This window comes from Heteronotia binoei, chromosome 8 (assembly GCF_032191835.1).
Source record: "Heteronotia binoei isolate CCM8104 ecotype False Entrance Well chromosome 8, APGP_CSIRO_Hbin_v1, whole genome shotgun sequence".
NCBI lineage: Eukaryota > Metazoa > Chordata > Lepidosauria > Squamata > Gekkonidae > Heteronotia > Heteronotia binoei.
The window spans coordinates 72,174,872-72,199,438 of NC_083230.1; the positions used below are offsets into that span (position 1 = coordinate 72,174,872).

Below are 24,567 nucleotides of genomic sequence, written 5' to 3' on the forward strand. Positions count from 1 at the left end.
ACTTGATGTCATTAATTTGAATATAACCATTGCTGCTTGGTTCATATATTTGAAAATACAGTGACCAAGATATTTGCGATTGTTTTGAGGGGCTATTTAAGATGTACCAACCTTTTAAATGAAGCATGGGGATCATTTCTAGAAATCTGGCTTTATTGAATGCATTTCCTGTAGTCATTATCAAGAGGAAACAAATAGTGTTATTTCATCTACCCAAGGGGAGAAAAAATATTGCAGCATTAACAAGTCCACAGTTTGGCCAGCACATAGTTTCTGATGACTAATTAAACTATTAAAAAAATTAGCCCCAAACTTAGCTTTATTCAGAAAACTCATTCAAATCCTAAGAAAGATCCCAAATACTTTAGAGTATACCTTTTACTGGCTTTTTTTTTTTTCTGAAGCCTTCTGCTCAGCATAAAATGTTGACTAGTGATAGAATTGCTTCAATAAAATGTTTTATCTCAGGTTTTACAATCATGTTTGTCCTGATAGTTTTTCCTTGTAATTGAAAATTTACTGTGGTTGTATTTGTTCCAACAGAGAACTGCAATGGTAGCAATGGGAATTTGCTTTAAAGATGCAGATTGACATAAAATGTGATTCTGCAGATTCTAGAAGAATGACACTGGACAATTGTCCAATATTGGCGGAATTTGGGAAGACTGTGGTAATGTTATTCTTTCTGTTAAGTAAACTTTATGTATAAGATTCAACTCAATGAACCCATAACAAAATTAGATGTTTTTATTTATTTATTTAAAATAGTACTTGGCACTTATTACCCAATGATAATCAAGGCTTTTTACAAAAACCATCAATATAAAACAATAAAATATCAGCAACAAGGCAAACAGCAATTGAGAGCCAACGGGATAAAAAAACAATTCTGTATATCATAAAAATCCAATAAATTACCTATTGCCCAAATCAAACACCCACCTAAAGAGTTCCACTTTGTATATCCTCCATACTGAAGATGACGGTTCTAGGAAAAAAGCACAAAGGAAAAAAAACACAAAGGAAAAATCCCCTCGGAAATAAATGCTCACAGGAAAAAAGCCCCCATGGAAACATGCCCCCATGGAAACATGGCCCCATGAAAAAATGCCCACATGGAAATAAACTCACATGGAAAGAAGCCCACACAGAAAAAAGCCCATACTGAAAGAAGCCCACATGGAAAGAAGCCCCCATGGAAAAATATGAAAGCACCATAGATGTTTATAATTGTGGAATAGGTTTGCCATGGAATAGGGTTGCCAAGTCCAATTCAAGAAATATCTGGGAACTTTGGGGGTGGAGCCAGAAGCAAGATTGTGATAAGCACAACTGAACTCCAAAGGGAGTTCTGGCCATCACATCTAAAGGGACCACACGCCTTTTAAATGCCTTCCCTCTATAGGAAATAATAGATAAGGGCACCTTCTTTTGGTGCTCATAGAATTGGACCCCTTGGTCCAATCCGTTTGAACCTTGGAGGGTATTTTGGGCACTGGATGCTATGCTGCAAATTTGGTGCATCTACCTCAAAAAACAGCCCCCCCCCCCAGAGCCCAAGATACCAGTGGATTAATTCTCCATTATACCATTTTTTTATTAATTCCAACTATGTTTATTGATTTCTTCCTTCCAGATACTTGCCAGAGTCAGTCCTGCTTAGCTTCTTAGATCTATGAGGCCTTAACTACTTCCGCTATTTAAGAAAGAGAAGTTATTACAGAGCGGGCAGTAATTTGCCTAACCCCAAAACCATACAAGTGATACTTCATGATTCTGGTGTGGAAAAATCCAGACAGAATTCTGGTTTTAGGTGATAAAGATCTTATGCTTGAATTAAACAAAGCTACCATCTATGGAGATGGCACCTTTGATAAAGTGCCAAATATGTTTTACCAACTGGACAGATGGCATGCCAAGGTGAGTAATTCATATCCACCATGTACTTACATTTTTCTTCAAAAAAAGAACATGGACACCTATAATAGAATGTTTGAAATAAGGAAGCTAGTGATTCCAGATAAATTGTTGTGGGGGCACAATGCTCTTAATTCCTTGTTCCATTTCTGTCATCCCAGTATATGGTCTCTATTCGATGGAAGAAGAAGATATTGGATTTATATCCCGCCCTCCACTCCGAAGAGTCTCAGAGTGGCTCACAATCTCCTTTACCTTCCTCCCCCACAACAGACACCCTGTGAGGTGGGTGGGGCTGGAGAGGGCTGTCACAGCAGCTGCCCTTTCAAGGACAACCTCTGCCAGGGCTATGGCTGACCCAAGGCCATGCTAGCAGGTGCAAGTAAAGGTGTGGGGAATCAAACACGGTTCTCCCAGATAAGAGTCTGCACACTTAACCACTACACCAAACTGGCTCTCCAGACTGCAGGGGGACCTGGCTTGTCACAAACTAACATTGGCTAATGCACAGGCAGGTTGCCTAGAGGTAGAAAGGAGGAAATATGAGGCCCTACATTACATGGTTGCTACTTCTGTGCAACAATATGAGCAGGTGGAAGATAAACTTAGTTGCTTAAAGAGATTGGCTATTTTGCAATGAAGAATTATGTCTGAGTTATTATTATTGTTGTTAAATAATTGTTGCTTTTACTACTAGGGTTAGATAGTCTTTTGTCATGGTCATTAATCCTAAAATAACAATATAAAAATAACAAAATGGTCACTTTTTGCTGCATGTGAATATGACTTATTTTAATCCTAAAATAACAACGATATATTATTAATGGTTATCCACTATTATAAACATCTATGGTGCTTTACATATTTTACCTGAGGGCTTTTTTCCATGTGGGCTTCTTTTCATGTGAGCGTTTTTCCATTGGGGCTTTTTTCCCGTGAGCATTTATGTCCGTGGGGTTTTTTCTTTGGGCTTTTTCTCCTGTTACCGAAGATGACATGCTGAATTCCAAGAGCCCATTCTATAGGGCAGGGACCAGTATGGGAAAAGCCTGTGACTGCGACAAGGCTGATCCTACTAGTCTGTATAATGATGTTTTCAACAACAAAAAATGGAGAATCATAATTCTCATAAGGGGTGATAGAGGGAGAGAGGATCTTTCCTGTATGTAGGCCACAGGCTGTGAACAACAGCACAACATACAACTCAGAAACCAGTAGAAAGCTGATGAGGATTTCTAAAATATGTTTTACATTATGGGAATAGCTAGTTCCAGTGAAAAGCTGAGCTGCCACAACCTGCACCAATGACTGTTTTTGTATGTCCTTAATAGCAGCCCCAAATAGAATGCAAAACATTAATCTACTCTAAGCATTATAGTAACACAAGTTAGAACTCACAAGGAACTTGCAAGGAGAGGGCAACCCATTTCCCCTACCTTTACTTTGTCTCTCCCACCACTTTTCAGACACTCATCCATTCTCTCTTTCGCCCCCCCCCCCCTTGTCTGTGTCGGCCCCTCCACTGTTGCCAGTTTGGTGGGAGGCAGTGACAATTCTCACACAACCCCACCTCCAGCTTTGTTAGGTTGTATCTTCTTCAGCTGGGCAGAGGATTAGTAATGACTCCTGGACACTATCCGCACCTCCTCCCCCCAGGTTTTGGCACCACAGCAGCTGAGGCATGTGTGCGCAGAAAGCAACTGCTCCTTTCCCCATCCTTCTCCTCCTCAATGTAGTAGGATCTGGAGCAGCTTTCAGAGGCTGCCACCAGTGATGCTGGGCACAAAACAGTTCTTGGATGATGACAATGCAGGCAAAGGAAGTCTATTGACTGTGCATACTAGACAATTGTATGTTTAGGGAGAAGGATTTAAATCAGCATGGCCAAATCAGCTGGGTCTAGGAGGATAGATGATTTCTGCATCTGATGCAATTGAAAACAGGCACTCTTCACTACCATGTTAATTTTCTTCTCCAACAACAATACTGTTTACAAAATACCTGTAAGCTTTTAATCAAATAGTTAAAACAAGACTCACTCAATCTAAAGTAAGCAGCATAGTCATTTCCATAGCATCAGCTGTAGCAACCAGAATCACCTCTATCTTACCTGGATTCATTTCTAGTTGTTTACCATTAGGCACTTGACAACAACAACTGGGAATCAGCACAGGATGCAGATGGTAGCTTTTTGCACCCCTAAACGGAATAAAGAGGCAGACAACATATTTTGGGAAATGGGCCACTTTATTGAAATAAACACAAACTAGGCAAGGTGAACTGAGAGGACGAGCCCTGGGGTCACACCTGACCCCGCCAAGTCCTACAAGGGCGAGGCACCCAACCCCCGGTCCAAGCCATGCCAATGTGGCTATAACTGGGCAGCAGACCAAACATGCCCTCCCCTTATCCCCGCCCCGATCACCAGAAGGGGGGGGCAACCAAAGGGAGGCATGGACCCGATCCGTATTCCAGGACATTGAGCCGTAAAGCCCATCTGCCTTTCCTACGGATCGCACGCACAACAGATGCCCAGGCCAGGGTGCTCACCAGCAAGGTCTGAATTCCTTGCAAATTCCGCAAAGTGACCAAATTAGCTACCTAACAAAACCACACCACTACTGGCAGTACAAGGTAGGCGAAAAACACACCACCAAAGGCCAATTCAGGTGATAGTGAAAAAATTCCTACCTGGCCCCTAATAAGGTGACCGGCATAAACCTGTACTACTGCAGGGTGGGCGGGCGGGCCAACAACTCCACGGAACTGCGTGGAGAAGGAAGGGGCCGAGGCTTCTTAAAGCCTCAGCCCCCGCCCAAACAAAACTCCCCGGATGCCCGGGAAAGCTGCCCTTTGATCCTCCAGGGCTGCAAAGCACAGCCCCGCGGCGCGCAGCCGCTTTGCGGCACGGCCAGGGCGGGGCCGAATTGAAGCTTATGGAATGAAATATATGCTATGTCTCATCAGGGGTCATTTCATAGAAAAAGAGTTGCCTGAGCTCATTAGCACAACTCATTTGCATGTGCCACACACCCCTGACATCACCCAAAGGTGTACTAATTATATCAGCACAGCATCTACCTTAAAATGCTTCTTGAATTATAATTGTCGCAATAAAACCTTACTCCCATCATACTTTTTAAATTACTTTCTCCTATGTAGTCACAGTGGCATGATGATTTCCATCTGTCTACTTTATATATTTTGGATATCTTCTCATTTTTGTGGGGAAAAATATTTGAAAGTTTGTCAAATCTTACGAGTTTAGCAAAATTCTCACAGGGGATTTGAACAATGGAGCCCAGAAGCAAGTGGGGTTTTTTTGTGGGGGGGGGAGGGGATATGAAAGAGAGAGCACAATAAAATTTAGAGGTTCCAGAGCTCTGCTCCTGTGAGCTCCTGCCCAAAATGAGGCCTGGGTCTCATAACGATACTGATGACACATAATCCCAGAACTTCAGATAATCTTGTTTAATGGGTGAATGTAGGGATATGCAAAAAACCAAAACAAAATGGTATTTTTCAGTTCAGGTCCATCAGACCTGAAAAGATTTCAGAATTTAAAAAAATAAATAAATCCAAGATTCCAATACTAATATGGTATTTGGATCCAGGATTTTTCAGAAATTTGGAATTTTCCAGGATCCAATAGACCCCAAAGGGGAATTTTTTTTTTTAAATCCAGCCTGATCCTGAGGCTGGCTTAACTTCTGCAGTGTGGTTAAAACCATGCCACAGGAGAAACTGGCCCCAGGATCTGCATGCAGCAGGTAGGCAAGAGAGGATCAGGTGGGGTGGTAGGAGCTGTGAGCTCTGCACTGCCTGGGCTGGCTCCTCTTGCAGCTCAGTTTAAATGAAACAGAAACAGGAGCCAGACCCAGCCAAGGCAGTACATAGCTCTCATCTCTCGCTGCTCTGGTCAATCCTGGAGCTCATCAATCATTTGGTATAATTGAATATATCCAAATATAAGCCAACCCCGCCCCCCCAGCTTTATTCAGGCTCAGCTATACTTGTAAGGTATTTTTTTGAGGGGGGGTAGTTTTTTGGCTTGGTATATGCCGAATGCACCCCCCCCAGTGAATGTAATTATTTTTAAAAACCCTTTTCTTGAGGGACAAACAAGTATCCTATCAACATTCCTCAGTCAAAACATATCCTTACAGATTTGACAGCCTACCTTTATACAAATCAGTATTCCAGATCAGGTAGTTATAAGCAAAGCAACCTGATGCAATATCATCATATCTAAGCGCTCACTCATTCTAGGACTCTGATGCAAAAGTAATCACATTTCTAATATTCTTAAATACTTACATTGGGCATGATGATCTGACATGATGATTACAGAGGGAAAAAACTCTTTTCTGTAGCTACTCCAACCTCATGGATCTTCAAATGGTCTATGTGGCCTGCTCTATCTGATTGATCAGGATTTTTTCACCACTGTCACTCAAGAATCTCCTGGTTCTTTTCAGCTTCCCCAGCTCACTGATAAACCAAGAAGCCAGGAACCTTTTGCAAACTAGTAGAGAAATGTGAAGACAGTGTTGTGTGTGGCCTTGAATAACTAAGCATTGTAGGCTTCAAGTAAGACTGCAACAGAATTATTAAAGAAACTGTAAACGTCCAACATTGCATTCCAGAATCCTTTAGGATCCATGATTCTTGGGCAAACTATTCAAATTGGTTTGCTGACCTTGTGAGAAAGAGATGATGCCATTAGCAGGAAATGACTAACCCATGACAAAGGGTTAATTTTTGTGTCCCTTTCTTCATCACCAGAAATTTGCATCGTTAAAAAAAGAAAGTAAATTCATTGTTTGAAATTTTTTATGCTTTGGATCCATGACAGCCTGGGTCTGTCCTGTGTTTGCCATGGCAGCCATGTAATAAGGTTGCCTCTGTGTAGACAGTAAAATACCCCAGAGGTATTGTTACAGTGGCCCTCAATACCAGCTCCAAAACCACCTCTGTCTACTCAGATAGGTCACTTTCTGGTAAACTAGATGGATGGTAAACCAGTGGTTATCCTAATCTGCCCTGGTACCCAAGGTACATACAATTACAATCGGCTACTGTTTGCATCAATTACCAGGAAAGATATTTTTTAACTGAAAAGTAACACATGACACCACTAGTTGATAATGCCCCCTTGGGTATAATTTTTTATATGCTTTTAATAACTCAGTTTGGCTGTAATGTGTACATTTGCTTGGAAGTGATCACTAAGACTTCAGAGAAACATGAATAGGATGGGGATCTCTGGCTACAATTCTATGCATACTTAACAGGAAGCAAGCTTAATCAAACACAGTGGGCTATATTTGAGTAAGCATGTTTAAGATGGAAGAAAAATTTCTCATAATGTCTTTTAGAACCTAAAAGCAGAAGAATGATCTTGACCATAATCCTAAGAAAACCATAGGCGAAGCATATGAACAGCTACATGGGTCATGAATTTTGCCCTGATTGAGGTCTACTGTCATGAACTTCCACAAACCTTTAAAGCAGTTCATAGTCATTTGTGGGTAGAGCAGAAAGCAGGCATTTAAAGGAACTTGAGTCCCATTAAGGTTCTTACACATTTCTGGCTGTGCATGCTTCTGCTTTGGCTGTGCGTATGATTGAGCGAGTGAGCTCAATTGTGCACAGATTCAACTGTGTCTTCAAACTGCACTAAAATGTGTGCAAAGTGCATGTGTGTGCTTTGTTAGTAGTGGCTATAGATCTCTAGTGAGCAAACTAAGCTTGGGTAGCTATTTTGCATGAGCTGCAGCACAGTTAAATGAGATGCTGAGCTTGTGAAAAGTTGTACAGGGAAGCTTTTTTGCCTTACCAACATGTTTAAATCAGACTTAATATGGTCATATATAAGATATTACAGAACCTCCAGTTCTGTTGAACTCTAACCTGCATATCCTCGATGACAATAATTTTGTTTTGGACTTACGTTAAACTCAGTTTGCTTTGCATGCCAACTGGCTTTAACATTCCTGTACAAGTGTTCTGAGATTTCTGAAGGGTCAGTTTCCATATAAATTCAAAATGAAGCTTTCCACATGTCAACCATACATTTTGAAAGCAAAGCATTTGCTAATCCTTTGGAATTAAAACAAACAAACAAACGTATTTTCATATTCACCAAGCTTTCCTAGTTTACCAGAAATCAAGAGTTAATTATTAACTATTATTAATACTTTGACTGTGACTTAAGGTATATGCTTCATCCTACTTTTAATAGACATCAATTGAATGGGGCACCTGTGTCACAAAATTGTTTATGTGTCTATAATCTTCAATATTTCGCTCATAGTTGACTTCAGACTTGCTGCTCTTGGACAATAAATAGTAGATCATGAGAATTTGTGTTTTTCTGAAGAAAAGGAATTTCCCACAATATGTTCAGTGTCACAAATCGGTCATTTAAAATAGTTAAATATGCCTTTCTATATTGTTCAGCTTCATTCAGTGTGATCTTCTCTTGCTAGATTCTTTGTGACATAGGAAACTAACAAATGCTCTCAATAAAAAGAACATTGATATGCCACTTTTTAAGAAGCTGGGCAGCACAACCCAGAACAGGTAGATTTGACACTTTTATGTCAATGCTAGCAGAGACTGGATACTGATACTAATGTTGCATACTGATTAGGTGACTTGCATCATGTTTTGCTCTAGTTCAGCCTTCTCCCATGTTTAAGCATCTAACACAGACTCAGGACCCTGGATTGCAGTTGTTTGGACAGATGCCTCTCCACCTGGGACATAGAAAGGTCACTGCCAGTAGACAATATGGAGAGCTAAACAGATCAGTGGTTGTATTAGATAACTTTGTATGTTTACTGAATTCTTAGCAAGGACTAAGGTAGGAGAAAGAGGACAGGAAAACCATCCAGGAGATGATATTGGTCTCTTTCATTCATGAAAATGTTATACATACAGATTACTTCTTTCTCACCTTATACTTTCTCTCCTTATAGTGTGAAGGTTTCTGCCCAGCCAGGAGTGTATTTTTTTTACACAAGATTGTTGGAGGTGACAGGCAGGAATTAATAGAATTTGCATTGTTTTGGAAAGGATCACAACATATGAAGAATGATTGTTCTTATTTAGTTTTGTTATGCCTTTCAATTTTATTTCTATATTAGTTTGTTATATTCTTAGTAATCTGCTGCTTTCTGAGTGAGCCAGGATGGTTCAATGGACAGATATGCTGAGCTTCTGGGAACTGAGCAGATGAAAGTAGTAAACTACTGAATAGACTGAAGTTAATAAAATAGAACAAGAGAGTTAGGAAAAGGTAAAGCTGCTTTATTTTGTCCATCTAGCTCAGGTGTTGGCACCTACCAACACACGTCTACCCCATTTTGCTTGGTACCTGGGAATAAATCACTACCCAAGCAACCAAGGGGACTGGTACCAATGTTGGGTCCAGCAGTAGGGAAGAAGGCAACAAGCAGGACCTATGCCTGTTATTACCTTTCTGACCTACACAACCACCAACCAAATCCATGAGATGCTGGGAGTACCACTGTGGCACTGTGCTCCAAGTGTGACTCACCAAATACAACCCTTGTTTCCCCCACCATTTTGTTTGCAATCACACCAGCATCTTCACAAGTAGTCAATATTGTCTACTGTGACTGGTAATGACTCTATAGGTTCTAAGCAGATTTTTTCCCAACCCAGCTACCTGAGGTGCCAGGGGCTGGATTGGGGACAGTCTGTGTATGCAAAGCATGGCCCTCTGCCACTGAAATACAGCCTTTCTGCTGCTTGAATAACACTTTTGAGCACATAGGATGTTTTCCCTGACAATCAACTGACATTTTAAAAGATTAAATATTTTTAAAATAAATTTCTGCTTTTAATCTTTTACAAACATTACCCTATTAATGGGGCATTTCCCAAGGGCTGTCTAAGCAGAATTATAGATGAATGGTACACCCATTTATCAGGTCTCTACTTGTAAGCATTGTAAGTATAGACTGTCAACAACTTATGGTGTAGGGTTCCCATATTAGTCTTTTAATGTTACTCAGCTGACTGGATGTAGTGAACATTATTGAAGGCACTTACAAGTGGACTCAGATTTATACATTTCCCTGCAAGTATAACTATTATTGCACCTGTTTTTAATGTAACATTCCATGGAAAAAACACACCATGCTGGCATGTGCAATGAAATGTTAATTAACTAAATAGGCAATTAGTATTTATACTGAGTGAATTGCTTCTACTTTACTTCATTGTTTCATTTGTTTGGGTGGCAAGTGAGGAGCTATAGTCTTAGGAGTGAAATGTTTGCTCCAGTTAAAGGGCTTGTGTGGTTCAATGACAGAAGGACTGATATTCTGTGGTAGTATGAGAAGTTCCTTCTTGAAGAATGCTGTTCCATTTACTTCTTTCCCTGCTCTTCCTCTCCATAATAATGCTGTCAACTTCTTTGTCAAAGAGCACTGACTTAGTACTCTGTTCATTTTGGGGCTCTTCCACTGTTATCTCAGCCTTTTTTTCATTCTCATTTTGAAATCCTTTGGGAATTTCCACCCGGAAGTGTGTAAAGTGAATGTAAAAATGAATCATTCAGTTTTATAAACTCTGACTACTCACTCGCAAATGACTGGATTTGGCATGAATGATCCATGAACTTCTTTCTAAATTAATTTATTTTGTTCATTGCATCACATTTTTAATATACATATGTGTTGTGCTGAGTTACTGTGACATTGGAAAGCCCTTTTGGACCATGTCTTTTCACAGTGGTTGTCCCCACTGTATTCTCTCTATAGTTATGCAGACAAAATGTGGGGAGATATTTCTTACACAATAAATGTTTCAAAATTTTTGCCACTGTGTCGTTGTATTCCCTGTCTGGCCAATGTAGGGAGTAGGATGGACTCTGATTCAAGGGTCAATGTGAGAATCTTTGGCTTTTGATTAGTTTGCTTATTTAAATTGCAGTGTATGTAAGGTCTCAGTATTTTAGAGGTCTAAAAGTTTTTAAATGTTTAAATCAATGGGATGTTTAAAAAATAATGTTGGAAGAGAACTTTGTAGTTGCATAGTCTGTTCTGGAATTTCAAATTCAAGATAAGATGCAGGTTATAACTAACAGTAAAGTCCTAAGCAGTTAGACTTTTCTAAGTCCAATGGGCTTAGACTGGTGTGAATCTGCTTAAGATTGTATTGTTTTAACTTTTTTCCTACATACAGAGATGGGTTTCACACTTCTACCGGCAGCTGTTTAAAAGAACAAGTAAGTTGCTGTCATATAATCTGTACTGCATTATAGCCAGCAATTCTGAAAGCCATACAAAAATGTTATTTTGATTTCCAAATACAAATGATCAGTGTAAGCAATGACTAGCTAAAGTAGAATTTCACAGTGTGTGTTTACTATAACTCCTCTACTAATGCTAATAGTGCTTGAGATAGTGAGATAAATTCTGCATTACACTGTAAAACCATTGTAGTTGAGTGAGCAACTTACATTTAATTTTTTGAAATGTAATTTTCAGCATGCTACTTTACATAGTACTGTAGTACTGAATAATGACAAAAAAGTTTGTATTGTATATTTAAATTATGCCTAAACTATTGATAGATACTTCAATATCTTGCAGTAAGTCCAGGATCTTCAACTTCTAGTCAGTATTTTTTAAACTGTTTTAAAATAGCAAGTATACAATAGCTTCAAGAGCAGCAGTAAAATGTTAACTGTGATCTCACGTGTATGTAGGTAGATGCTTTTCTATAATAAGATTAGTTTTCTGGAATCTGTTCCACTTGTAAGAGTTCATGGACTGTCAGACTAGTTAAGTTAGAAGGTGCCTATACACAATCCTTAATGGAAGTCAATGGCTTCTGAGGGCCCAATTAAGACCATCCAGTTGTGGAACATGGTCCCCCGGGTAGGCAATGGATTACCTGCCCCTGACTTTTTAAGGGGAAGCGCAAAGGGAATCCCTCATGTCATGCTCAAAAGGGAATTTTCTAACTTTCTAAGGGTTTTTTTCTAGTCCCCTAAATTTTAAATGCACATTGTTGATAAGGTTTCCCTCACTACAGCTTTACATATGCACCACAATCTGAACTTGAAGCCATACTAACTGTTCTTGAGATATGGATGTGCTCTTGGTCTCAGATCAATCTTGTCATTCCTCAAAAAGCAATGAAAGATAATAAGTACTATTCACCTGATTGCCTTCCTGCTCTAAGACAGCTGGTGACGCTTGTCTTCCTGATAACCAGGACTTTCAGATCTAAGGCAGGGATAAAGAAAAGCCGGGAGCTTGCTGAATCTAAATTTGACAGTCGATGGCAGTGTAGAGGGGTCAGGAGGGATAGAATCTCTGACACGTATAAGAAAGGAACAAAATTTATCTGCTCTGGTTGCAATGATTAGATGTCTCGTCTGCCTTTCTTATAGTGGATGATTGATCGTACCCGCCAGCTGGCTAATATCATAATTAACAAAGTTGCTACCATGTCTGAGAAGTTTAATCGAAAGAATTTGCCAGCAGTATGATGCTATTGTCACCCACAAAGATCATAAGCATGGCAGAGTCGACTTTTTGGACTAATGGAGCTGCAGAACTATGTGGGAAGAATGAGAAGTAGTACACCTGAAAGCTATTGTGGTATGTCTCTTTTCACTATTGCATTATCCCTATCTGTTCATTAAAAAACCAGAATAATCTTAATTTCAGTTTCAGGACATCATTGACTGTTTTTTGACATTTAATCACATTTCATGTTGCTTAGTATTTATTATCTGGACAACAAATTTATTACATTCTGTCATTGTTCATGATCATGCCAAACATTATCCTTTAAAAGCTAGGAATGTGCTGGTTGTTGCCATGGTTAAAACATACATTGAACAGAGAAGTATCCTCTGCACCTGTTTCCATTGAGCTAAAGAATTTTGCTAAATATGTAGATATGCACATACTTGCTGATTTAGAAGTTAAATTTGTAATGGTATCTGATTAACAACCTGGACTTTTAATTCACAGAACATCTTGGAAATATTATCCAAGCATCTCAATTATTGTCTTGTAATGTTTACACTTGGGGAGTGGTGGTTAAAAATACTCCACTGAGCTCTTTCTTCTTTGTTAATTGTATTTTTCCTCATTGTAAGGTTTTTTGTTCATCTAGTTGCCCCCAAAGTTGATTCTGCAATTGCCAGGCTAACATATGACTGGGAATATTGACAATGATCAGTGTGTGTGTATCTATGTGAGTTTCTGTGTGCAAACACACACACACTTTGTATTAAAAAAGCGAAATGAAGATTGGGAGATGCTGGAAATAAAGAGAAAGCAAACAATAGCTGTAGTTGTTTCTTAAAGTAATACATTTAACACTGCACAACATATAAAGGGTGCCTGCTTTTGCACTGTTTAAGTACAGCAAAATCCGGGGGAGGGGGGACGACAACGTTTTGTTATTTGCTGTTGTAAATTGCTGTTATTTGTAAATGAAATTGCACATTTTAATATGCTTGAAGAATCCATGCTCTTTGGGCTATTATGAAATTTATTAAAATCTTTAACTGAATATGCAGTAGCTACTGTGGTGGCTTTTAATGATAACTGCAAAAAATCCAGGGGAACTGAGATATCACACATTCTCTTTGGTTACCAATATGTCATCTGAGGATTTTAAGGTATATGAAAATATTATTGTGCACTTAAAAAAAATACCTGTGCATAAACACTTTAAGTAGGGTTCAATAAGTATACCATTTTGCTATTTTACACTGCCTAGCCAAAATAAGTGAAGATATATATTTTCATTCCTCAGATTAAATTAGATGAGGCGCCTGACATTCTCCTTTTGCAAAAGGCGTTGCTTTCAATCAAAATTTCATTGCTTGGCCAAAATTATTCCTTCCATATCGCCGGTGATAGGTAATAATTTTAATCTTGTCTGGCATTTTTATTGTTCAATATCAGCTTTTTTTTAAAAAAAATCAATAATTTGCTTTGCTTGAAGTAAGGAATGATATAAATACAGAATGAACAATAGATTAGTAATGCAAATTTCAAACAGAAGAAAAGATTAAGCTACTTGAATGAGCAAATCATTGTTTTACTCGGCACTCCCATAATATTTCATGTAATTGAGACTTAATGTATTGTTAGAACTCAGCTGGAGAACCAAATGTCTACATGGATTACAGGAGGAAACACTAAAGCAATGTCACAGCAGATGTGTCTGGCTTTTAACAGGATTATTTCCTGGGATATGTAGCAATGAACTCCTTGTAATAGTTTCCGAGGAACTCATAATTTTATGAAATATGTTAATAGCAAATGTGCTAATATAAAGGGCTAGAAGATTAGTGCAGTATTCTTTTTCACTGAAATAAGAATATAATAAATGTCCCCCAGGTGACTCAGGCTGCAGTAATTTTTCTTGAAGATTAAAGCTTGATGGACCTTTGCTCGGGTGATTAACCCTTCAGAAATTAAAACCCAAAGCTAAAGGGCTGAGTTCAATTTATATGCAAACATGAGGAAATATTGTTCATATTTTTAAAAATGCTTTTAATTTTCATTTGTACCTTTTGATGAGAAGATGTGATAATAAAAAAGGACCATGATTTAGTTTGGGCAAAGCTGTTTGAATAGCAAAATGACTCTCCAGAATCAAGAGAGCAGAAAAGGATGTCCTGCAGAAGAGTTTCAGGACAAAGAATGCACTGAGGCTATCAAAAAAACAGGTAAGAGGTTAATAGTTATCTGTTTACTGTCTCTGATATCAATTAGATTGTGTCCTCTATGGCAATTAACACTGGTGACTAATTTGCACAAGTTGCATCCTCATATAAGAATGTTTAAAGAGTTTTACTACAAAATGTTCAGAGTCTGTCTTTAAGCCACAAAAGTATTCTAGAACATGCACAACATACCCAAGTAACTTTATTAATTAAAGAGAACTAGATACACACTTCAATTGACTAGATTAAGGAAAAAGTTTTTAAGATCTTTAAAATAAACTATATTGTATATACATATTAATACAGATCTTTAAAGCTGTTTGGATTTCCTATACAATTTGCAGGATTTTGCTATGGAAATCATGCCATTCAGTAGTTTTCTGTTGAAGAGGTATAAGCTGTGTTTTGGGACTGAGCAATTTAAAATGAAACCTCAGTGTATCATGGCATTGGTTAATGTAGTTGTCTATTGATGTCGGGTTGGCATTATATATGTTTGCTATATTTTCAGGCATCATCTGATTAAACAGGTCATGTTCAGAACTATCTTTCTTTCTTACAGACTTTTAGCTACGATTCTGAATAAGATCTTGATTTCCCATGAAATATAATATTGTTGTGCTATTTTTGCAATGACTTGCACTTGAGATAGTGACTCAGCATTACTGTTTGAATTAAAACTTTGCCAGAGTTCTAAAAGTTAATAAGATCTTAATATTGATGGTTAAACTGGAATATTTTTTTTTTGCTAAAATTACTGATCAGTAATAAATCCACGGATGATACTAACACAGAGAACGAAGATTTTAATTCCAAACAACATCTCAGTGCAGAGTATTTTATATTTACTATTGTTGATTTTCATGCTATTACATGAAAGAAATCAATTGAACTAAGCCAATGATTCTCATGTGGGTTTCTGGGGAGCCTTCTAGGGGAACTATGTATATATCCATCCTATAGTCTGTGTTGACACATCAAAGATGCTGCTACATTTCTGTGGTCTGGCAAACAGATTGAAGACTGGATGGACTTGAAAGGGAGGAACTGCCTCACAAATTTCCAAAAACTCTTCATTCTGCCAATCTATGCACACAGCCAATAAAATGACAAAACTGTTTACTGAGCTATAGAACTTTAATGTGTGGTTTAAGCCTGTGATATCACATGTATGAAATCACAACACCTCCCTGCAGATTTTTTTTTAGAAAGCCAGGAAGAAGGTGAGTAAAACTGTACTTGGTGAAAGCTAGTTTTCCTGTATGCAGAGAGCTGTTTTTTTTAGGCTGGGGAAAACATTTCATAATGCTGGAATCTATGGGCTCATAACAAAAGCTATGTGAAATTGTCCTGACTGTCCCTGCATGATTCCTTTTCATACTGTAGGCAGGCAATCACATAATCAAATTCTCCCTCCTCCCTCCTCCATTCTTACATATAAAAAAGTTGATGCACATTGCAAGCTAGATGGTATGGAGAAGGGTTATACTCTCATCTCCCTCACATGCCCAGAAGGTTTTGTGATGGAGATCAGGACTGAGATTGAAGCAGTGAGGGCTATGGGTACACGGCAACACAAACAAACAATGTCCTCTTAAAACAAAACCCAAATTTCAAGTCATTTGGAACAAGGGTCCAATTCTAGGGGGCCCTGACCAAGGTACCTCCAGATTACCTCCATTGTTTCCTATGAAAGCGGAAAAAACTGATGAAAAATGTAAAGCCCAGGAATCCCCCAACATCATTGGAAGCTATTGCAATGTAAAATGGGAGAATCTACCTAAAATATGAGTATGAATCTACCCAAAACATGGATCTACCTAAATATCTCAACCTACATAAAATGCAAGACTCTCTATGTAAAATGTGAGACTCCATTAACAAACTAACAAAGAACTCTAGCAAAGAAGAAACCTTTAAAAAACCACAAAACCACCTGAAACTCACAGAGGCTGGATACACATGGGTAGCTCAGTGTGAGCGGGAGGCATCGAAAACCTGCTGCCCCCAAATGGAGTGGACAAATCCTGATCAGACACTCATGTGTGAGCCACCCATATATTGTTCAGGGTGTTTGTTGGCACATTCACATGGTTGGGGCACACCATCCCCTTTTGGGTTTTTTCCCCTTACCTTTTTAGTTACCATGCACATATGCTCATCTGCCCCATGGTTAATCCCAGATATTTATGGAATTTTTCAGGACCTTTTTTTTTTGGCATCCCAAAAATTTTAAATATATTTGGGAGACCTAAATGTATCCAGAAAATATCAATAAACTGTCCTTTGATACATTTTATACTCAGGAATATCCCAACACACATCATTGATCAGGATTGAGATGGACCATAATCTCCCCTGAGACAAAGATACACTTTGCGGTGAAAGAACATAACATAAGAACATAAGCGAAGCCATGTTGGATCAGGACAATGGCCCATCCAGTCCAACACTCTGTGTCACACAGTGGCCAATATATGTGTGTGCATACACACACACACATATATACATACACACACACACATATATACTGTGGCTAATAGCCAATGATGGACCTCTGCTCCATATTTTTATCCAATCTCCTCTTAAAGCTGGCTATGCTTGTAGCTGCCACCACCTCCTGTGGCAGTGAATTCCCCATGTTAATCACCCTTTGGGTGAAGAAGTACTTCCTTTTATCCATTTTAACCTGACTGCTCAGCAATTTCATTGAATGCCCATGAGGTCTTGTATTGTGAGAAAGGGAGAAAAGTACTTTTTTTCTACTTTCTCCATCCCATGCATTATCTTCTAAACCTCTATCATATCACTCCGCAGTCGATGTTTCTCCAAGCTAAAGAGCCCCAAGCGTTTTAACCTTTCTTCATAGGGAAAGTGTTCCAAACCTTTAATCATTTTAGTTGCACTTTTCTGCACTTTTTTCAATGCTATAATATCCTTTTTGAGGTACGGTGACCAGAATTGTACACAGTATTCCGAATGAGACCGCACCATTGATTTATACAAAGGCATTATGATACTGGCTGATTTGTTTTCAATTCCCTTCCTAATAAGAACATAAGAACATAAGAGAAGCCATGTTGGATCAGGCCAATGGCCCATCCAGTCCAACACTCTGTGTCACACGGTGGCAAAAAATTTTATATATACACACACACTGTGGCTAATAGCCACTGATGGACCTCTGCTCCATATTTTTATCTAAACCCCTCTTGAAGGTGGCTATGCTTGTGGCCGCCACCACCTCCTGTGGCAGTGAATTCCACATGTTAATCACCTTTTGGGTGAAGAAGTACTTCCTTTTATCCGTTTTAACCTGTCTGCTCAGCAATTTCATTGAATGCCCACGAGTTCTTGTATTGTGAGAAAGGGAGAAAAGTACTTCTTTCTCTACTTTCTCCATACCATGCATTATCTTGTAAACCTCTATCATGTCACCCCGCAGTCGACGTTTCTCCAAGCTAAAGAGTCCCAAGCGTTTCAACCTTTCTTCATAGGGAAAGTGTTCCAGCCCTTTAATCTAGTTGCCCTTTTCTGGACTTTCTCCAATGCTATAATATCCTTTTGGAGGTGCGGCGATCAGAACTGCACACAGTACTCCAAATGAGACCGCACCATCGATTTATACAGGGGCATTATGATACTGGCTAATAATTCCCAGCATGGTGTTGGCCTTTTTTATTGCAATCGCACACAGTCTTGACATTTTTAGTGAGTTATCTACCACAACCCCAAGATCTCTCTCTTGGTCAGTCTCTGCCAGTTCACACCCCATCAATTTGTATTTGTAGCTGGGATTCTTGGCCCCAGTGTGCATTACTTTGCACTTGGCCCCATTGAACCTCATCTGCCACGTTGATGCCCACTCACCCAGCCTCAACAGATCCCTTTGGAGTGCCTCACAATCCTCTCTGGTTCTCACCACCCTGAACAATTTAGTGTCATCTGCAAGCCTGGCCATTACCCTGCTTATTCCCAACTCCAAATCATGAATGAACAAGTTAAAGAGCATGGGACCCAGTACTGAGCCCTGCGGCACCCCACTGCTTACCATCCTCCACTCACTTATACTCACTCTCTGCTTCCTATTAATTAGCTATTTTTTGATCCACAAGAGGACCTGTCTTTTTACCCCATGACTCTCGAGCTTACTAAGGAGCCTTTGATGAGGAACTTTATCAAAAGTTTTCTGGAAGGCAAAGTAAACAACATCTTTTGGGTCCCCTTTGTCCACGTGTTGGTTCACCCCCTCAAAGAACTGTAACAGGTTAATGCGGCAAGATCTTCCCTTACAGAACCCATGCTGAGTCTTTCTCAATAACTTGTGTTCATCAATGCGCCTACTCATTCTGTCCCTGATAATGGTTTCTACCAATTTTCCTGGTATTGAAGTCAGACTGACTGGCCTGTAATTTCCCGGCTCTCCTCTGAAACCCTTTTTAAAGATGGGGGTAACATTTGCTATCTTCCAGCCCTCAGGAACAGAGGCAGATTTCAATGAAAGATTGCATATTTTTGTCAAGAGATCTACAAGTTAAACTTTGAGTTCTTTCAGAACTCTTGGATGTATGCAATCCGGACCCTGTGACTTATTAGTTTTTAATTCGTCAATCAGTTGTAGGACTTCCTCTCTTGTCACCTCAATCTGACTCAGGTCTTTCAACAACCCTTCCAAAATTAGTGGTTCTGGGGCGGGCAAACACTTCTCATCTTCCACAGTGAAGACCGAGGAAAAAAATGGATTCAGCTTCTCAGCCATTTCCCTATTCTCCTTCAGTAATCCTTTGACCTTTTGGTCATCCAAGGGCCCAACTGCCTCCCTGGCTGGTTTCCTGCTTCTAATATATTTGAAGAAATTTTTATTGTTGGTCTTTATGTTTTTTGCAATATGCTCCTCATAGTCCCTTTTTGCTTGCCTGATCACAGTCTTGCATTTGATTTGCCACAGCCTGTGTTCCCTTTTATTAATCTCACTTGAACTAGTTTTCCACTGCTTAAAGGAGTCCTTCTTACCTTTTACAGCTTCCATTACTTTGTTTGTTAACCATGCAGGCCTTTTCTTATAGCTGTTTGTGCTTTTCCTAACTTGTGGTATATATTTTATCTGAGCTTCTAGGATTGTAGGTTTAAATAGCCTCAAAACTTCCCCAAGGGTTTTGACTGCATTTACCTTTCCTTTCCGTTTTCTCTTCACATGCCTCCTCATCTCAGAGAATTTGCCCCTTTTAAAGTTAAACGTGGTTGTGCTGGTCTTTTGGGGCAACTCCCTATTTATACAAATGGTGAAATCAATAACGTTATGATCACTGCTTCCAAGCGGTGCGATCACTTTACATCTCTCACCAAGTCTTGGACATTACTTAGGACCAAATCCAGAATCGCCCCACCCCTGGTAGGTTCTGTGACCATTTGCTCCATAGCACAGTCATTGAGAGCATCTAGAAACTCAATCTCTTTCTCTCGACCTGAACACATATTGACCCAATCAATCTGTGGGTAGTTAAAATCACCTATGACGACACAGTTTTTACATTTAGCTGCTATCTTTAATCCTCCCATCATATTATAATCATCCTCTATTTTTTGATTTGGTGGGCGATAACAAACTCCCATAGTTAAATTTTCTTTTGGGCCCACTATTTCATCCCAAAGCATTTCTAGAATGGAATCTAATTCTTTGACCTCAGTCTTACTGGACTGTATACCTTCTCTGACATACAGAGCCACCCCACCTCCAACCCTTCCCTCCCTATCCTTCTGATATAACTTATATCCAGGAATCACCGTGTCCCACTGATTCTCCTCATTCCACCAAGTTTCTGAAATTCCCACAATGTCTATGTTTTCCACCAACACTAAACATTCCAACTCACCAATTTACTTCAAACACTTCTAGCATTTGTATATAAACATCTATTATTTCCCAGGCAAGTTAGGCCTACAACCTTCCTCCTGCTGCCTCGAGACTTTGGCAGACACTCCATACTGTTTGTCACCATCTCAGTGGAAAACTCTGATCCATTACACCGTAGAAAAGTAACAGCTAACCCTTCATTTCTTTGAGATGAGTCCTCCCGGACCAGAGACATTTAATCTCCTGTCGGCTTTCCCCCAAGATTTAGTTTAAAAACTGCTCTGCCACCTTTTTAATTTTAAGTGCCAGCAGCCTGGTTTCATCTGGGGACAAATGGAGACTTTCTCTTTTGTACAGCTCCCGCTTGTTCCAGAAAGCATCTCAGTGCCTAACAAACTTAAACCCTTCCTCCCTACACCATCGTCGCATCCACACATCGAGACTTCTAATTTGTGCCTGTCTCTCTAGCCCTGCACGTGGAACAGGTAGCACTTCTGAGAAGGCTACCTTGGAGGTCCTGGCCTTAAGTCTCCCACTTAGTAGCCTAAGTTTTTCCTCTAGGACCTCACGGCTGCATTTCCCCACATTGTTGGTGCCAACATGCTCCACGACCACTGGCTCCTCCCCAGCACTGTCTATTTATCTACAACATGCGTAATGTCCACTACCTTCGCACCAGGCAGGCAAGTCACCATACGGTCAGTACATGGTTTTGCCAATCAGCTGTTTACTTGCCTAAGGATCGAATCACCAACTACCAAGACCCCCCCTCTCTCCCTGCCCAGGGATGGTTCCTTGGCACCAAAGGATACCTGCTTACCAACTGAAGAAGAGGTCCCTTCTGAGGGCGCATTCCCCTTATCCTCAGCACGGTGCCCTGTTCCCTCTTGACCCTCATGCTCCCTGACAGCAACGGGACTGCCACGTTCAGAGTGGGGCTCATCTAATACATCCCCGAGAGTCTTCTCCGAGTGCCTAATTGACTGTCTCTGCTTCTCCAGGTCAGTCACCTTGGCCTCAAGGGTACGAACTCGTTCCCAGAGTACCAGGAGCTCCTTGCATCGAGCACACACCCAAGACTTCTGTCCTGTGGGCAGATAGTCATAGATGTGACACTTAGTGCAAAACACTGAAAAGCCCCCATCCCCCTGCTGGCATTCTACCTTCATGGTAGCTTTTTAAAAATATACAGCCCCCTTTTAAATCTTGTTTGTTTATGTGGCTGTCCTTCTGGAGGGTCTACTTACCTTATTGGGAACAGAAGGAAAATAGGGATCTGGGTTCCTGGTTCTTACACAGCACCTAGGCTAAGAGCCACAGGCCAGGAGCCCTTTAGCTCTTGCCCTTTAGCTCTCACCCTTCGGCTCGCACCTCTGGCAAGGCGCAGTTTAATGATGCAAAGAAGGTGGGACCTCAGTCTGCCTCAGGAATACAGCCACTCCTAATCAATCAGCAACAATCACCTTCAGCCCACTCAAAACAAAGAAACAGCAGTTTCCTAGCAACCACAAACTCAGAATTTTCAGCAATCACATAGTCACACAAACTCAGAAATTCTCAGCAACTCCCCCAGCTGTTTAGAAAGCCAAACCTCACCCTTATAGCACTTCTTATCTGCTCTCTCTCAGAGCTCTTTGAAATGTGCTCAGCCTCTGGCAAGGTACAACTTAATAATGCAAAGAGGGCGGGGCCTCAGTCTGCCCCAGGAACACAGCCACTCCTAATCAATCAGCAACAATCACCTTCAGCCCACTCACACCAAACAAACAGCAGTTCCCCACAACCACAAACTTAGCAATCACACAGTCACACAAACTCAGAAATTCTCAACACTCCCCCAGCTGTTTAGAAAGCCAAACCTCACCCTTATAGCACTTATCTGCTCTCTCTGAAAAGTCTGAGAATGACTGTTCCATACACTCCAACTCCAGTGTGCCTATGAAACTACTGAGAGGCAGAGAGAAAGAAGCTTCTACTCTTCTGAGGAAGAGGCACTCTACAGATCTTGCTTCCCTTTTCACATTGCTGACCAACAGAGGCCAGCACTTGTGAGCTGCAATAAATTCTCTACTTTGGTCTCTCATTTACTACACAGTCAACGTTTCTCTCTTTTTAAAAATATTAATATATGCTATTAAAATTGATAATAAATATGCAGACTCCTTATCCTGTTCAATTTACTTCTCTTTCATCAAATATGAGCTCCCAGTGACTGTTGAGGTAGCAAAATCCTAGGCATTGTAGTAGAGAAATTAAAGACTCTGAGGCAGTGTCTTTCTTGTCTCTAGCCTTTTCATTTACACTTTAAATAGCCAGGGGGTGGGATTCTCATGGGATAGGGAAAAGACAAAAACTAAACTGACTATGGAGGGCTTTAGCAGGATGATCAGTGGGGGGAAAAAGGATAAAATCCTCCCACATAGTGAATGACACAACTTGAGGCTTGGGTGAGCACCAGTTTTAATGAAGGAATCCAGTTGCTTAAAGGCACATCACTGTATTTTAATTATATTCCACTCTCTAGTTCTTAATTATATTTCTCCTCTATTCCCTCTCTTCTTGGAGTTGCTGCCCTTCATTGTGTGCTCATGTGTTTCTTAAATGTTCCATTTACTTTGTAAAAACCATAAATGTGCATTGAAAGGTTTATACACACACACACACACACACACACACACACACACACAATTTAAACATAATTTATCTTTCCTTTTCTGTCTGTGAAATATTAGAAATGGAAAATACTGTATAGGAGTTTATATCATGTCGTATACATGCTCATAAAATTATTAAGTTTTCAGTTTATGAACCTCATTTAAAAAGCACACTACATTTGTTCAGTTTCTGTGAATCTATTTCTAATCAGATGGAAGAAAACAATGATGTAAAGCTCCAGGGCCATGTGGCATCTGAACCTAAGTGCTGGACTGCTGCTACTGAGAGTCTGTCTCTTGACCCCCTCCTCAACCGAGGAGCATCAGAACTGAGCACAGCTCACCAGAGTTTCCTCTAAGCCGAGTTAGCATGAGCTAGCTCACAGATTTTTAGCCTCCAGCTCACACATTTTTGTCTTAGATCAGGAAGGATGACCCCAGAGAACATTAATTTATGCAGTGGCTCACAATTTTAATGCTTGTAGCTCACAACTTTAATACTAATAGCTCACAAAGTAGAATTTCTGCTTACGCGACTCTGCAGCTTAGAGGGAACATTGCTTGCTCATCCATGCCTCTGCAGGAGTGCCCTGTGGTGATGGATATGGAGCAGCCCCATGTGAGTAACGCCACCAGTCCTTTTGCAGCAGCAGCAATGGGGACACAAGCTAAAGGCTCTGGCTCACTGCCAATGCCTGTGTGGTATGGCTGGTCCACTGCATAGTTACCAGCTCACCTTGTGTCTTGTTGCAGCCCCCCCCCCCACCATTCCCTGCCCTGAGTCTCAAGGCTGTTCCTGGTGAACCCCTTATTCCCAACAGGGAGTGCCAAGATGCTCACCAGTCTGCTTCCATTTCCATACTAGGAAGAACTTCCTAGCAGTTAGAATGGTTCCTCAATGGAACAGGTTTCCTCAGGAGGTGGTGGGTTCTCCTTCTTTGGAGATTTTTAAACAGAGGCTAGATGGCCATCTGACAGCAATACTGATCCTGGGAACTTAGGCAGATCATGCGAAGGAGGACAGGAAGGGTTGCATCAGTGCTTAGTTCTTGTGGCCCCTTCGTACTTACCCAGGGAAATGCTGTTTGATATTCTGGGATCAGGCAGCAATTTTTCTGCAGACCAGTTTTGCCAGGGAGCTTGGAGATTTCTTTTCCTTTTTGCCATCTTCTGGGTTTGGAGCAGGGGTCACTGTGTATGTGCGTGTGCAGTGGGGAGGTAGTTGTGAATTTCCTGCATTGTGCAGGGGGTTGAACTAGATGACCCTGCAGGTCCCTTCCAACTCTATGATTCTATGATTCTACTGAGAACACATCAGTGTTGTAAATTAATTGAGTGGGGAAGTCTGTATGATAGACCAGGCACATGGGTTACAGTATTTTCATGTTTACTGCAGCAATGTGGGA

General features: G+C 40.3%; 1 long non-coding RNA gene across 3 annotated transcripts in view; it reads left to right on the top strand.

Annotated features, from left to right (window-relative positions):
• LOC132575884 (uncharacterized) overlaps positions 1-14,661 on the top strand; it is a 105,912-nt gene extending 91,251 nt beyond the window's left edge. For all 3 annotated transcript variants that reach the window (XR_009555706.1, XR_009555704.1, XR_009555705.1), the window contains exons 4-5: positions 12,353-12,560; positions 14,509-14,661. This is a non-coding gene — a long non-coding RNA (uncharacterized LOC132575884). The remainder of the gene's footprint in view (positions 1-12,352; positions 12,561-14,508) is intronic.
• Positions 14,662-24,567: the final 9,906 nt, after the last annotated feature.